Source organism: Leptopilina heterotoma, unplaced genomic scaffold (assembly GCF_015476425.1).
Source record: "Leptopilina heterotoma isolate Lh14 unplaced genomic scaffold, ASM1547642v1 Lhet_164, whole genome shotgun sequence".
In the NCBI taxonomy this organism is placed as follows: Eukaryota; Metazoa; Arthropoda; class Insecta; order Hymenoptera; family Figitidae; genus Leptopilina; species Leptopilina heterotoma.
In genome coordinates, this window is record NW_025110880.1 from 1,063,124 (window position 1) to 1,077,742 (window position 14,619).

Consider the following 14,619-nt stretch of genomic DNA (forward strand, 5'->3'; position numbering starts at 1 on the left):
TATGATTCTTTTTTACATAATAAAAATTCTTTTTCTGAACGAATATGGTATATAATGGAAGAAAAAGAAATTTGTACACAAATTTTAAGACTACCGTGGATGATGCTAATTTGATTGAAAAGAAAAAAAAACGTTTGCGCTTCTAAAATGAAATCCTCCTCTCTCTTATAAAGAAGTCTTTATTACTTTAATGAATTAATTTCTCCTCGTCTTATAATTTATGACCCCAATAAATAGTAATTCGATTTTAGATTTCTTTTCAATTAACGACATTTTTAAAAATAGAAATATATTATTTCTAAAAGTTTCAATAAAAAGTATAGGATATGTGAAAAAAAATTTACTTTATTAAAATTGTGAATTGACAAATAACTATTTTTAATTATACGAAATATATAAGTTTATGAAAAATTAGAAAATTCATTCACTTTTTTCATTTTTATTTAATGAAAAATATACAAAGAATTTTTTTATAATTCTTTTTAATAACTAACAAGTTTGAATGAAACATAATTATCATTGATAAGTCTAGTAAATATTTATTTGATAAAATAATACAGGTACTTGACTATTATTTTATTGTTTATTATTTGACATAAAAAAAATGTTGAAGTCCAATTATAAAATATTTAATTCAATTATTGAGAGGAGGGAAAATAATTAAAAAGTAGAATACAATTAAATTTTTTTGTTATAAATATTTCCACTAATTTTCAAGACGTAACATAAATATATAATAAAATATAATTGAAACGGAATTCGTAAATTGATCTTGAGTCGCAAATTAAAGACCATTTTTCGTTATATGAAAAAGAAAAATGATAAAACGAAAATTAAAGGTGCGTGACTGGAACTCTCGGGGTTTCGTGTAAGACTCGATACTTTAAAAATGAAACCTGGTAAAAAAGCGATCAAACCAACACTTGGAATATCATATTATATATGTATATATATATGGTGTAAGCTTTTTAAAGGCAATGCAAAAGAAAAAAAAAGGGAAATGTTTCGCGGGGCAAAAAAATACCAGGAATTGAGAGGGCGAGGCCTCAACTCTCTCGCCTCGACGTTTTTAATTAAAAATTAATCGGTACAAATTAATTTAAATGTAAAAAGACGGTTCTTTCGCCGCTGGCATGGCACGTCGCAAGGACGACAAGGACGATGAAGAGCGCGAAGGATGAAGGAAAAAGGTGGAGCTGCTTTCCAAAGGAGGCGGGACCGTGATCGTTATACCAACTGGTAAGCGCGATAATCGAATATTTTCTCTTTCTCTCTTTCTCCCATTCGATTCGAAACAAAGGACACGAGAATCTATATGGTTTTTGAGAAAAGGCAATATTGAAAGAGAGACCCCGCTAACAACACAATATTATATATTCCTCAGGAGAGAGAATTGACTCTAACTATGCGAATAGCCGTGTAAACTGTGTTACAAAGCTTCAAACTGGTTCGTTTGATTATCAATACCTTGTTACCGTTTAAGTGACTAGACGATAAGGCCTTTAGGGCACTGAAAAAACCGGTTATCGTTTTTCTCGATATACAAAAATCGCTGTCTTTACTTTAAACTGACAATTAATTTATATAGTTTATAAAATTTTCAGTTTATTTAATTTCTATTCAATATTCTATGTACGAGGTTTGATATATAATTGCAGCTGAAATTTATTCAGTTTTCTATGATTTATATTTGATGGATATTATTAATTCAAGTAGCAGGTAATATTATACTATAGTCAATGAAGAAAATGTGAATTTATTCAGAATTAAAATATGGTTTTTTAAAAAAAAATCAATTTTTAAGGCCCAATGTTCGAGTCCCGCAGGCTAATGTGGTTTTTTAGGTTCCTACTTATCTGATAAAACTATCCCACCAAAAATCGATAGCTAAAAATAGTCAAGGAAGAAATGTGAATTTTTTTAGAATTAAAATCTAGTTTTTTTTTAGAAAACATTATTTTTTAAGGCCCAATGTTTGAGTCCCGCGGTCTAATGTAGATTTTTAGGTACGTAGGAATCTGACAAAAGTGTCACACCGAAAATCGATATAGTTAAAAATAGTCAAGGAAGAAATGTGAATTTTTTTAGAATTAAAATCTAGTTTTTTTTAGAAATCATTATTTTTTAAGGCCCAATGTTTGAGTCCCGCGGTCTAATGTAGATTTTTAGGTACGTAGGAATCTGACAAAAGTGTCACACCGAAAATCGATATAGTTAAAAATAGTCAAGTAAGAAAATGTGAATTTTTTCAGAATTAAAATTTGATTTTTTTCAAAAAAAATCATTTCTTAAGGCCCAATGTTTGAGTCCCGCGGTCTAATGTGGTTTTCTAGGTTTCGACTTATCTGACAAAACTATCCCACCAAAAATCGATACTTAAAAATAGTCAAGGAAGAAAATGTGAATTTTTTCAGAATTAAAATCTAGTTTTTTTCAGAAAAAATCAATTTTTAAGGCCCAATGCCCTGATTTCAAAACAAAACTTTTACTTTTTTCCTAACTCTAAAGAACTTTATTTTTTAATAAATATTTAATTATTATTATTTTTTCATAGAAATTAAGATTTTCAAAAGTTTTAAACTTTTGAAAATCTATATATACAATATCGCTTTCTTCATGTTTTATAATAATTAAAACTTGCTACATTGTTACTGTAACTTCTTTAAAAATTATTTTCATCATTTCGATTATTCATTTCTAGAATTTTCAACTAAAATTCTTCTTTAAGTCAATTGTTTTTTTAATAATTTTTGAAAAAGTTCTTTGAGAATTTTCAAATCCTTTTGTTTACAATTTAATTTTACGAAATTTCGATTATTCTGACAATTTTTAAATAAATATTTATTAGAATTTAAAAACTTCAAATAATTAAAAAAAATCCTATTAAACTTTTTGAAAAAAATTAATTCTACAGAATTTTTAATTAAAAGTATGAAAAGTTCAAATTTGTTTTTTTCATTGTTAATAATAGCTCTTAACTTATTTCTAAACTGCATTTTGTAGGAGTTATTTGTTTTTTCAATAGTCACTAATAGAAAGAGTCGCTTATTTCTGACCTCAAAAACCTTTGAGTATTTATTTTCATGAGCATGGCTCTAATTTTCAAATTTTCGTTCGACATTTTATAGACATTTTCCTTAACTAATATGTGACAACCCAGAATTTTTTATAGTAATTAATCAAAAAAGCCAAAAGAAATGGGGCCTTCGTAATTTTCCATATTCGACTAGCAGGCAGAATCAAATTTTAAACCCCAAAATGCGAGATAAAATTTTAAAACACCTAGTTCTTTGCATTTTTTTGAAGTTAATTTCCCAGGCAATTTATTTGATTACCTCGGAATATTCCTTTCTAAAAATTTTACATAATACACACTCATGAAACTTTTCAGATAACATTTCCAATTTTTTAAAAAATATTTATAAAAAAATATTCCCCTCTGATTATAATATTTAAAAAAGCATCAAACAACTCTTAAAGAGAGATATTGAAAAAGTATTCTAAAGTAACAGGTAAATCACTTGAATTTGATTCGAACTGATTTCTATGTTGTACAACTGTATAGGTATATATATCTATATAGAGGATAGTTCATAGGAACGGTTACTCGATTATTAGACTGTCTTTAAAGACCATAAAAGTCAAACAGTACCACGGAAGCTGGGATTAGTAATTTTCCTCTCTCGGCTTGTTATTTATTTCTTTCCGTTCAGTCTCATCTTGTTCGAAATTGAAGGTGGTGGGGAAAAAGAGGGGAAAAGCTATACAGCGGCACGAATCCACGCCTACCCATAACGATATTTTAATTAAACCGAGGCGCGGTCCGAGCCAAGAGAGGAGAAATTCAATCTCGAGATAATAAATGATCGTGGCCCAACACCTTCCCTGACTGCTGACGAGCCGACATCACGCTTAAAGAGTTCACACCTTGCTTTATAAGTTATGATAGCGAGAGAGCATACTGAATGCCGTGGACTAGAGACGACCTATCCAATTATACCCCACGATGTCTTGTCTATCGTGAAAGTGAGATGTTACTTGTTCGTAACCGTTTAGCATTAACCTCTTCCCTAAGGACAGTCTCACGCAGGAAATTTATCGAAAGTCGCAAACGTAACAGAATTATATTACTCAATTATTCAATTCTAATCTCTATACTGTATATACACAATTTACTTTCACAAATAATGCCAATAACTTTCCAATTTATTTTTCTATTATTCGATTTGTAATTCTTCAATTTCTTCCATTATTTCTTTTTCTTCTTCAATTAATATTTCTTTGCTTTAAAATGCTTTCTTTGCTAACGTTCTAGATGATTTACACAAGCCTGAATTTTTATTTTTGATATAAAAGTGGTTTTCAATATTTTTCATTTCAATCATCCCGGGTCTTTAAATTGCCTAACAAAAGTCAGGATTTTGAGAAAACTGTGAGTCAATATCCCAAAAAAACAGGTTTTCTGGGTCTTTACTTCCACTTCTCTTAAAATCTTAACGTGATTGCGGTAATATTGGGACCTCGGATCGTCGTCAGCGGATAAAATGACATTGGAAAGCACTCTGATATAAAAAATAACTAAACAATTTTTTTCCGGTATTTACGCCCTCTTTTATCAAAATACTGACGTACTAGACAATTTTGGAACCCCGGATCCTCTTCAGCGGACAAAAATGCATTAAAATCTATTAAAATATAAAAAAAAAAAAAAAATAATTTTTTTTCAGGTCATTACCCCCACTTTTCTTAAAATCCTGACGTGCTAGAAAATTTTGGGACCCCGGATAGTGTTCTGCAAGCAAAAATACATTGAAAACTACTCCAATATCAAAAATAGGGATACAACATTTTTTTGGGGTCTTTACCCCCACTTTTCTCAAAATCCTGAAGTGCTAGGCAATTTTCGGACCCCGGATCGTCTTCAGCGGACAAAATTACATTGAAAACCACTCCCACATCAAAAATAACGATACAACATTTTTTTTTGGATCCTTACCCCTATTTTTCTTAAAATCCTGACGTGCTTAAAAATTTTAAGACCCCGGATGGTCTTTTGTAGACAAAAATACATTGGAAACCACTCCAATATCAAAAATAACGATACAACATTTTTTTGGGTCTTTACCTCCACTTTTCTCAAAATCCTGACGTGCTAGAAAATTTTGGGACCCCGGATAGTGTTCTGCAAGCAAAAATACATTGGAAACCACTCCAATATCAAAAATAACGATACAACATTTTTTTTGGGTCTTTCCCCCACTTTTCTCAAAATCCTTAAGTGCTAGGCAATTTCGAGACCCCGGATCGTCTTTAGCTGACAAAATTACATTGAAAACCACTCCCATATCAAAAATAACAATATAACATTTTTTTTGGGTCTTTACGCCCACTTCTCTCAAAATCCTGACATGCTAGGCAATTTGGGGACCCCAGATGGTCTTCTGCAGACAAAAATACATTGGAAACCACTGTAATATCAAAAACAACGATACAATTCTGGGACCTGGGATTGTGTCAAACGAACAAAGGAACACTAGAAACCACTCCAATTTCAAAAATATCCAAAAAGAACTTTTTTTTTATCTTCGCACCTCCTCATTTTCCCTCTATTTTGATTTTTTAAAATTTATTGTTACCTAATGAAATTAGTTTTGTTTACGTGCTCAATATTGACAAACTTTTGAATATAAAACAAATAAAATAGTTAAGTCAAAAAAAAAAAAATAGTTTTAAAATTTTTTTTTGAAGACTAAGTGGAAAAAATCAGTTTGCTGCATTGTGAAAACTACTTTTTTTAATTTAAAAATAAAATGCCGTGCCACCTTTCGACGAAAGAAATACTAAATCTATTTTGAGTAATCATAGATTTTTGGGGTCAATGATTCAGTATCTGATGTCAGATTATAAAAATTCAAAATGGCGACATAATGTGGCGGATAGTTTCAAAATAGTAGTGATTCGATGGTAATTCGTTTTTCGGGGATTTACAGGATCGCTGAATCTAAATTAGACTTTAAAATTAAAAAATTAAAAATGTCGGATAAAATTTTTTTAAAAAAAAATGTTTTGTTACATTTATTTACAAATTTATTTAATTGTAAAATTATTCGAAAACATCAATAATTTTTTTTTTAAATAAATATTTAATCAATATTATTTTTTCACAGAAATTAAGAATTTCAAAAATTCGCAAAAATTTTAAATTCAAATCTTTTTAAATTCAATAACTTATAAGAATATTTTTATAAAACATGAAGATATCGATTGCTCCGAGTCGAAGACTCAGAGTGATCGATTTCTTCATGTTTTATAATAATTAAAGATGGCCGAGTGATAAAATCATTGTTTTATATTATGAGAATATTATTACAATAATTTTTTCAAAATTATTTTCATCATTATTTTCATTTCAAATCAATTATTATTTTCTATAATTATTAATTATTTTTTATGAAAATAATTGAATTCTTAAAAAAAAATTTATTATTTATAAAAATAATTGAATTATTTCGAAGGAATTTATAAAAAATTTGTAAATAATTGAATTCCTGAGAAATTTTTATTATTTATGAAAATAATTAAAAGTTTGCTTACTATTTTTGGGAATTTGAAACTGATTTGAAAATAATTTAACTTTGGGGAAGAATTTTGTTATTTATAAAGATAATTGGGATTTTGACGAGAATTTTTTTTTAAATTTGAAAGATAATTGAATTTTATGAGAAGAATTTTATCACTCTTGAAAATAATTGAATTTCTGCAATTATTTGTAATTTTTCCAAAATTGGATTTTTTTAGTGTTTTCAAGAAAAATTTGAATTACAAATTTTTAAATTCTATTCTATTATTTTTAAAATTGTTAATTTTACTCTAAAAAGTTAGCTTTTGTTGCTGGTAAATAATAAAAAAGAAATGACAAATCTCATCTTGCAATTTTGTTACCCTATAAATGAAATATAATAATGTCCCGTAGATTAAAATTTGTTTAATAAAAATAAAGTCACAAACGTCTCATTATTATTGATAGGGGAGATTTTTCGTTTATGATATATCAAGATACAAATTCGGATAAGTGGAAAATTCATTTAGTTTAGTGAAATTTTCCCTTTTAAACAACAGGACACGCCTTCTTGGCAGCGAATAAACGCAGTTTGTAAACAGCACAAGGAGAAGACAAATGTTTTGAAGATGACTCGACAAAAATGATTATTATACATCCCCTCTTTTTGTTTATTTCTTTTTTCTTATTCTTCTTCTTCTTCTAATGAAAAAAAAGAAGTAAATTTTCGTTTGATTTCGCGGAACCTGTTTATTTTTTATTAAATGATCTATTAAGTCCAAGCAGCGTGACCACGTCACGATGTTTCACGTCACGTATCGCTCGAATATATACACGCCTCGTTTGATGAGTCTATTATAAAATTAATAACTATAAATCTTTGATCGACACGACGGTAGCACGTGGCTCTTTCTTAATTATGTATACGTGTATATGTTTATATGTGTATACGGCTTTGCAAATTGAGTGCGACCGAAATAATACTTTCAACTGTCAGATGAATTTATTTTTTTCGTTTGATTGTAATATTTCGTTCAGGTTAACATTTCTTTTTGTTATTTTTACATTTTCTTTTTTTTTGTTACTTTAGTGTATGTATAAGTGGTAATATTGGCGTAAAAAGTTCAAATTTTTATCTAGGAGGGAATTCTGTCGCCATATTGAATCCGCCATTTTGAATTTTGAAATTCTGTGCAAGTAAAGCTTTTTTTAAAGAGGAAGCCAGAATCAAATTTAACGGATTTAGATTCGGATTTAATCAACAAATTTTGTCAGCCTGTGTTATTCTTTAAACAATGAATGGAACAATCAATGGAAGGTTAAATGAAATAAATTGCATTTGAATAAAAAATTTCAGAATTGAAAACATAAATTTAATCTATTTTTGACTTAAAATAAAAAGTAAGACAAGCTTAGGTATTAAAATCAGTTTCCTAATCTGGAATTAAGTAAATATTTGAAATAATAAAGATGTCTTAGTTGTAATCGGTTTGAAGAGAAGATCTTTATTTTTTAAAGTATAGGAATCTTTTACTTATTATATACTAGGGAAGATTTCAAGAAAAGAAGAAAGAAAAGAAAGTAATTTTTTTTTTGAAAGCCGTCGAAATGTTCGGATTTTTTGGTCCTTTATTTTGTATGATGCTGGGTCGATTTCGCGTGTCGAATGAAGGGAAAACAACTTAAAAAGTCGGTCAGTTCGTGAAATTTTTGAGAACATATGCTAGAGTCCAATTAACCCTGAGGCAGACAAAATTTCAAGAAACGAAAGATGTGTCGACAGATATAACTAATTTTCTTGTCAAAAAAACGAATGACGAGTTGTTAACACACGTACTTGGCAATTTTTTTATCTTCTCTTTTGACTATACAACTCTCTAATTCTTAGGAAAAAGAACGGATGTTTGAAAAAGTGCATTTTGGCGAATAAACAAAAAAAAAAGGAAAATCAAGAAAGTCACGAAATATATTCTTTTGTAGACCCCATTTACGATTTTTGTTCAGATAGTTATATACAAAGTAGTTTTCTTTTTGCATACGTGTATATATTAGGGCGTTTCGACTATAAATTCTTTTTTTATTTTCTGAAACGTTAAACCGAAATTAGAGTTTTTTTTACCAAAAAAATATGTAAGATTCTTTTTCAGATTTTTTGAAAGACATTTAGAGTCAAAATTACGTATACTGCTAGTGCAGCTCACAAAATTAGTAGAAAAACTTGTTCCGAGTTGAAAAAAATATTTTACAGTGTATTTTACATAGTTTTACAGTTATAAGTGAAAGAAACGGTCTGCTGAAACTGAAAGCTATTTATTTAAATTTAAAAACTCTTATTTCTTCTATTTTGACATATAATTTATTTGACATTTAACATAAGTTTCATTTGGCATAGAATTCAATTGACATAATAAATTTCATTTGGCATAAAATTCAATTGACATAAATTTTATTTGACATAAACTTCATCTGACATAAACTTCATTTAACATAAATTTCATTTGACATAAAAATCATTTAACATAATTCTTATTTGCCGTAAAATTCACTTGATATAAATTTCAATTGACAAAAAAATCATTTGACATAAAATTCATTTAACATACAGTTCATTTGACATAAACATGTGCGCTCGAATTTTAAAAGCAATTTATTATATGAATTTTAGGTCAAATTAAATTTATGTAAATTAAAATTTGTGTCTAGTTCTATTTATGTGTAAAATATAAAATTTATTTCAATGAAATTTGACAAAATTTTCAATTGTTTTTTAAAATTATTTTTGGAAATACAATTGTTTTTAAAAATTTTAATTACGTTTTTTCAAGAAACTTTGTTCGAAATTTCTAAATTAAATTATTCAAAATTTTCTTTCTTTCTTTTTTTATGCTTCTTAATAAACAAAAATTTAAAAACTTACTCTTATTTATTTTTCCTCATGAATTAAAGTTTCAAATAATTTCAATGAAAAACCTTTTGAAATTTCTTCTAAAAATTGCAACAGTAATTCTTACAAAATTCAATTATTTTTTAGACTTTTCGAATAAAATTATTCAAAACTTGAAAAATTTTTAAAGAAAAATAATTTAATTAATAATTTTTTAAAATAAAAATTTTAATATTTTTATCCTATCAAAATTTTACTACAAGAATTGAATTATTTAAATAAAATAAGTTTTGTAAATTCATAAAATAATGTATTTTCAAAATACAATTATATTTAGGAATATCTAAAAAATTTTTAAACATAAAAAAATGAAATTGTTTAAAATGTATAATTTATTTTAATAAAATTTTACAAACCTTTTAATTGTTTTAATTTATTTTAAAATTATTTTCGGGAATTCAAGTATATCTTCAAAATATTTGAATTACTATTTTTCAAAAACCTCATTTTTTTCAGAATTTCCAAATTAAATCTTTCAAATTTCAATTATTTTTGAAAAATAAATATTTAAATGCTTATGGTTCTTTATTTTCTTAAAATTTAGAAATTGAAAAATTTTTTATGAAGATTTGAACTGTGTCTTCTAAAATTCAATTACTTTTTAGAATTTTGTATATTATTCAAAACTTGTAATTTTTAAGGAAATTAACAAATTAGTCATTTTTATATTTAAATATTATTATACTTTTTAGAATTAGAATTACAATTTCAAAGATTTCAATTTAAAAACTTTTTGAAATTTAATTATTTCTATAAAGAATCCTACTTAAACACATTTAGTTATATTCTAAAATTTTAGCTAACTTTCTTTTTTACATCAAATTCTTATAAGAGTTCAACCACGAAAATTCAATTATTTAAATACAAAAATAAATAATTCATAAAATGATGAATTATTTTTCAAAATTGCAACTGTACCCATTTGAGTTGAACTTTTTTAGAATTTATTTCTGATTCAGAAAAAATTTGTACCTTGAAAAACAACACTAGAGTTCTAAATTTATTTTTACAATTTTTGGAGTCAAATATCAAATTTGGGCTTTTCTTCATCAAATTGAAGGTTTCTTTTTATTAAAAAATAGCTTTTTCCGATACACGGAAGTACTGAGAACTTTTTTAGAATTTATTTTCGATTCAGAAAACATTTGTGTCTTATACAAAACGACGAGTAACAATTGTTTTTAACAGTTTTTGGAGTAGAATATCAAATTTGGTTTTTTTTAGAATTTATTTCCGATTCAGAAAAAATTTGTGTCTTGAAAAACGACGCTGTTAGGAAGTATAATTTTCTTCTTAAAATCGATCAAACAAAAATAATAATAATAAATTATCTACACTTGTCAAAAATGATATTTTCTTTTTAGGTTATATCCTTACAACTCGAATTAAAAGTATTACGTCCATTTATTCTTAGAAAAGAAAAAAAACTGAAAATTCTCTTTTCTCAGGTGAAAGTCAAGATTGAAAGTCGATCAAAGTTGATATGTCGTGATCTGAATGTGAAGGCGCGCTCGCACGTTTGCAGAAGCTGCTCGCGTGCCTTCGAGGCATTAAGAGGAACACTCACGGCAGCCAGTTTGAATTTCGAATGGTCGGGAAAAGGGGGATAATTCCATCGACGGGGTGTTCTAATTGGCCTCTCATTACCGATGCTCGCTTGTTTCGTACCAATATGTCGAATGGGGCCCCCGCGCATTTCTGAATAACCGAATATAAACTCGCAATGTGTATATATGTAGTGCAGTGGTCCGGACGATTATTGCTAGTTATTATCTGCTGCGGGACCGTTCGATTTAATGGGCAATTGTTTCGAACGTTGCCCAGTTACACGTTAATAGAAATTTATTAGCTACGCAAATATATATTCGAAGCCGCGCACCATGTACCATCAACAATAAACCCAAACACCAAATGTCCCTTACGATTTCATATTCAATTCATAAAATTTACCACAAATGGTTAAATATAATATTTTTTTATGCCAAGGGCAAAATTTTTCCTCTGGTCTATATTTGAAATAAGACTTTAGCAAGGACCTGACCAGCTTTCCTGTTTTTGTCAATATCATGGTTTGAGTATTTTTTGCCCAGAATTATAAATATTTTTAATATTGTCGACATTCTCAAAGAAATAATTCGATTTTTTTTAATTTAGATGAAAAATTCAATTCAGTTAAAATGTTCATTTAGCCGAATTTGAATAAATTAAAATTTTTTATTAACATAGGGGAACATAGTCAGGGTTGGACCTGCTCTCTAAATTTGAATTAGTAAAAATGTTTACGAATTCGAATTAGTGACTGACTTTTTGCTTTTAAATTATCAGATTTTACTATTATAAATAGTCATTTCTACTAATTTATTAGTAAAATTTACTAATTCAAAAGCAAAAATTAAATCACTAATTCAAATTAGTAAACAGCTTTTACTAATTTATATTTAGAGAGTGAGTAAGAATATAAATGTTATTTTACTTTTTACCGATAGTGCGCTTCGATTTTCAGACAATGGTCCAACCCTAACTACATAAACTTTTTTTTTAATTTTTATAACTTTTTTAATTTTAGACCAATCAATTTACGATGTTCAGCAAAAGTGTTCCTCTTTTGTAGAACTTTCCAACAATATCACTCAATTGCCTAAATATATTTTTCAAAAAAAGGTTGTTCAAACCTGACTAGGTTCCACAACAAATTTTTTCATTAGAAAAAATAAATATTCTATTTTTTATTCAAGTGCAAATTTTTTTTCTCTCTAAATTTTCAAGTAGCGAATTTTTTTAGAAGATTCTCGCATTAAAATAATGAAAATTCTGTGAAACAATATGAATTTAAATTAGTAAAATTTTGACTAATTGCTTCCTCATGAGGAAGCTTTGCATTGGTGACGATTTTCAATTTTTCAAAACAAGGTTATATGGACTCATTTTCATCTAGAACATATGTATATTCAATTATGAGCAAATGTCCAGATGTATGTGTGTGTGTATGTATGTGTGTATGTGTGTGTGTATGTGTGTATGTGTGTGTGTGTGTATGTCACAAAAATTGTGTACAAATTATCTCAGACAAATTTTGATGGATTGTCCTGAAATTTTGCAGGTTTATTGCAGTCATTAATACCTGAAATCTGACACAAGGATTTTCAAAAATATGTACAAAATTTTTTTTTATACAATTTTTTTAAAATTCAGAAAATTTTTTTTTTTGTATTTTCTGAAATAATTTTTTTATTTGTTAATATTTTTATTAATTATTCTCAAAATTACATTCCTGGCAAGAAAACGAATCGATTGATGTATACAAAGTATATATTTTATCAAAATTTATAAAATTAATAAATATTTTTCTTTTTCACAAAAAATTCAAATTTGGTATTTTTTCATAATTAATTTAATATTAATATTAATATTTTGAAATGATTATTCTATCATAAAATAGAAGCAATTGGCAAATGAAAGTGTAAATTTCACCAAATATTTATACAACAACTTATAAATGATTTATATAATTTTATTTTTAACCAATCTTCTGGACGAACCCTTTTGTACATAATTTTTCAAAAGTTTGCAAAACCGCAATTTTTATATATTGAGGAAGCTTAATGGTCATAAAATGAACAACTTGTTTTAAGTGCAGTTTTAGTATGTAATTGAATTCTAAAGTACGATTAATTAAATTAAATTAATTAGATTATTAATTGTCAGAATTAGTAAAATTAGGCGAAAAAGTAGAAAATCACTAATTGTGAGAATTAGTAAATTTTCTTACTAATAGGTACTTCAAATTATAGTGGTCAACTTTTTACCCAATTCAGATTTAGAAAAATTAAAAATTCTGTAAAATAATATTTTCTTAATAAAAATTAAAATACTAAAAGTAAATAATAAATAAAAAAAAAAATTTTTTATAACTAACCTAATAAAATTTAATTAGTACACGGAAAAAACGATATTCTAAATTTAAGAATATAATCTTGGCTCCTATTTAAGTATATTTATCATGTATTTTATTCTTAAGGTTGGAATATAATATTATTAAAATAGGAAAAGTTTCTTAAAATAAGAATATTTCTGAATTTAAGAACTGTTTCTTATTTAAGGAATATTATATTCTAAGTTTAAGAATAAAATATACGTGGAAAGTATACTTGAATAGGAGCCAAGATTATATTCTTAAATTTAGAATATGATTTTTTTGCAGTGTAAATAAAAGCATTTACAACAAAATTTAACTAAACAAAATTTTTTCACACGAAAAGAGAATAAATATTAAATTTTGTAAAAATATTTTACAAACTGGGGACAAAGCAAAATTTTGATATAAAAAATACTAAAATTTAAAAAAACTTATAATGTGAAATTTAGTAAAGTTATATTAGAATGTAATTAATATTCTTGATATTCTCCATGTTTACGAATGAAAATTCTAGAAAAATAATATCTTTAATTAACAATTCAAAGAATTTTGATTTTGTTTTTCGTTTTGACTTGTAGTACTTTAAATCATTTATTTAATTTAATTGTTTAATTAACAATTTTTTTCGTAAAATAAAAGTTTTAAATTTTATTATAAGTAAAAATTTTTGACAAAGAGAATTCAGCTAAATATGAATTCTGCTAAATAAAAAATTTTGATAGAAAAAAGATTTTGTAAAAAATGAAATTTTTATTGTATTGAAAAATAAATTTCGAATTAAAAATGATTTAAATTGTAAATTCCGCTTCGAAGCGATAAAAATTACATTTTCTATAAAAAATCGTTTAAATATAATTTCAGTTTTATGAATTTTATTAGGGAATATTTTAATAATTAAAAGGGGTTTTTTCTAAAAAAAAACTCACCGGTCGTTCAATAATTTCTCCTTGAATCTGAAACAGAAATGGAAAAAAATTCTATTGGTAAAATGATAAATAAATAAATTATATTATTAGAATAAATAATAATGAAGAAAATAACTCATGTGGAAGGATTTCTGGAAAATTTTTGGAAATTATTCCTCATGGGAATAATAATGCTTTTAATCAATTATATTTTCAACTATATTTGTTTATTTTTTATTTAAATAAACAAATAAAGACGAAATTTTTATTATTAATTATTTTTATTATTATTTTC

General features: G+C 26.2%; 1 protein-coding gene across 3 annotated transcripts in view; it reads right to left on the minus strand.

Annotated features, from left to right (window-relative positions):
- LOC122499063 overlaps positions 1–14,619 on the minus strand; it is a 693,598-nt gene that overhangs the window by 463,421 nt on the left and 215,558 nt on the right. For all 3 annotated transcript variants that reach the window (XR_006301298.1, XR_006301297.1, XR_006301296.1), the window contains exon 4: positions 14,346–14,372. The gene's annotated coding sequence lies outside the window, so the exon portion shown is untranslated. The remainder of the gene's footprint in view (positions 1–14,345; positions 14,373–14,619) is intronic.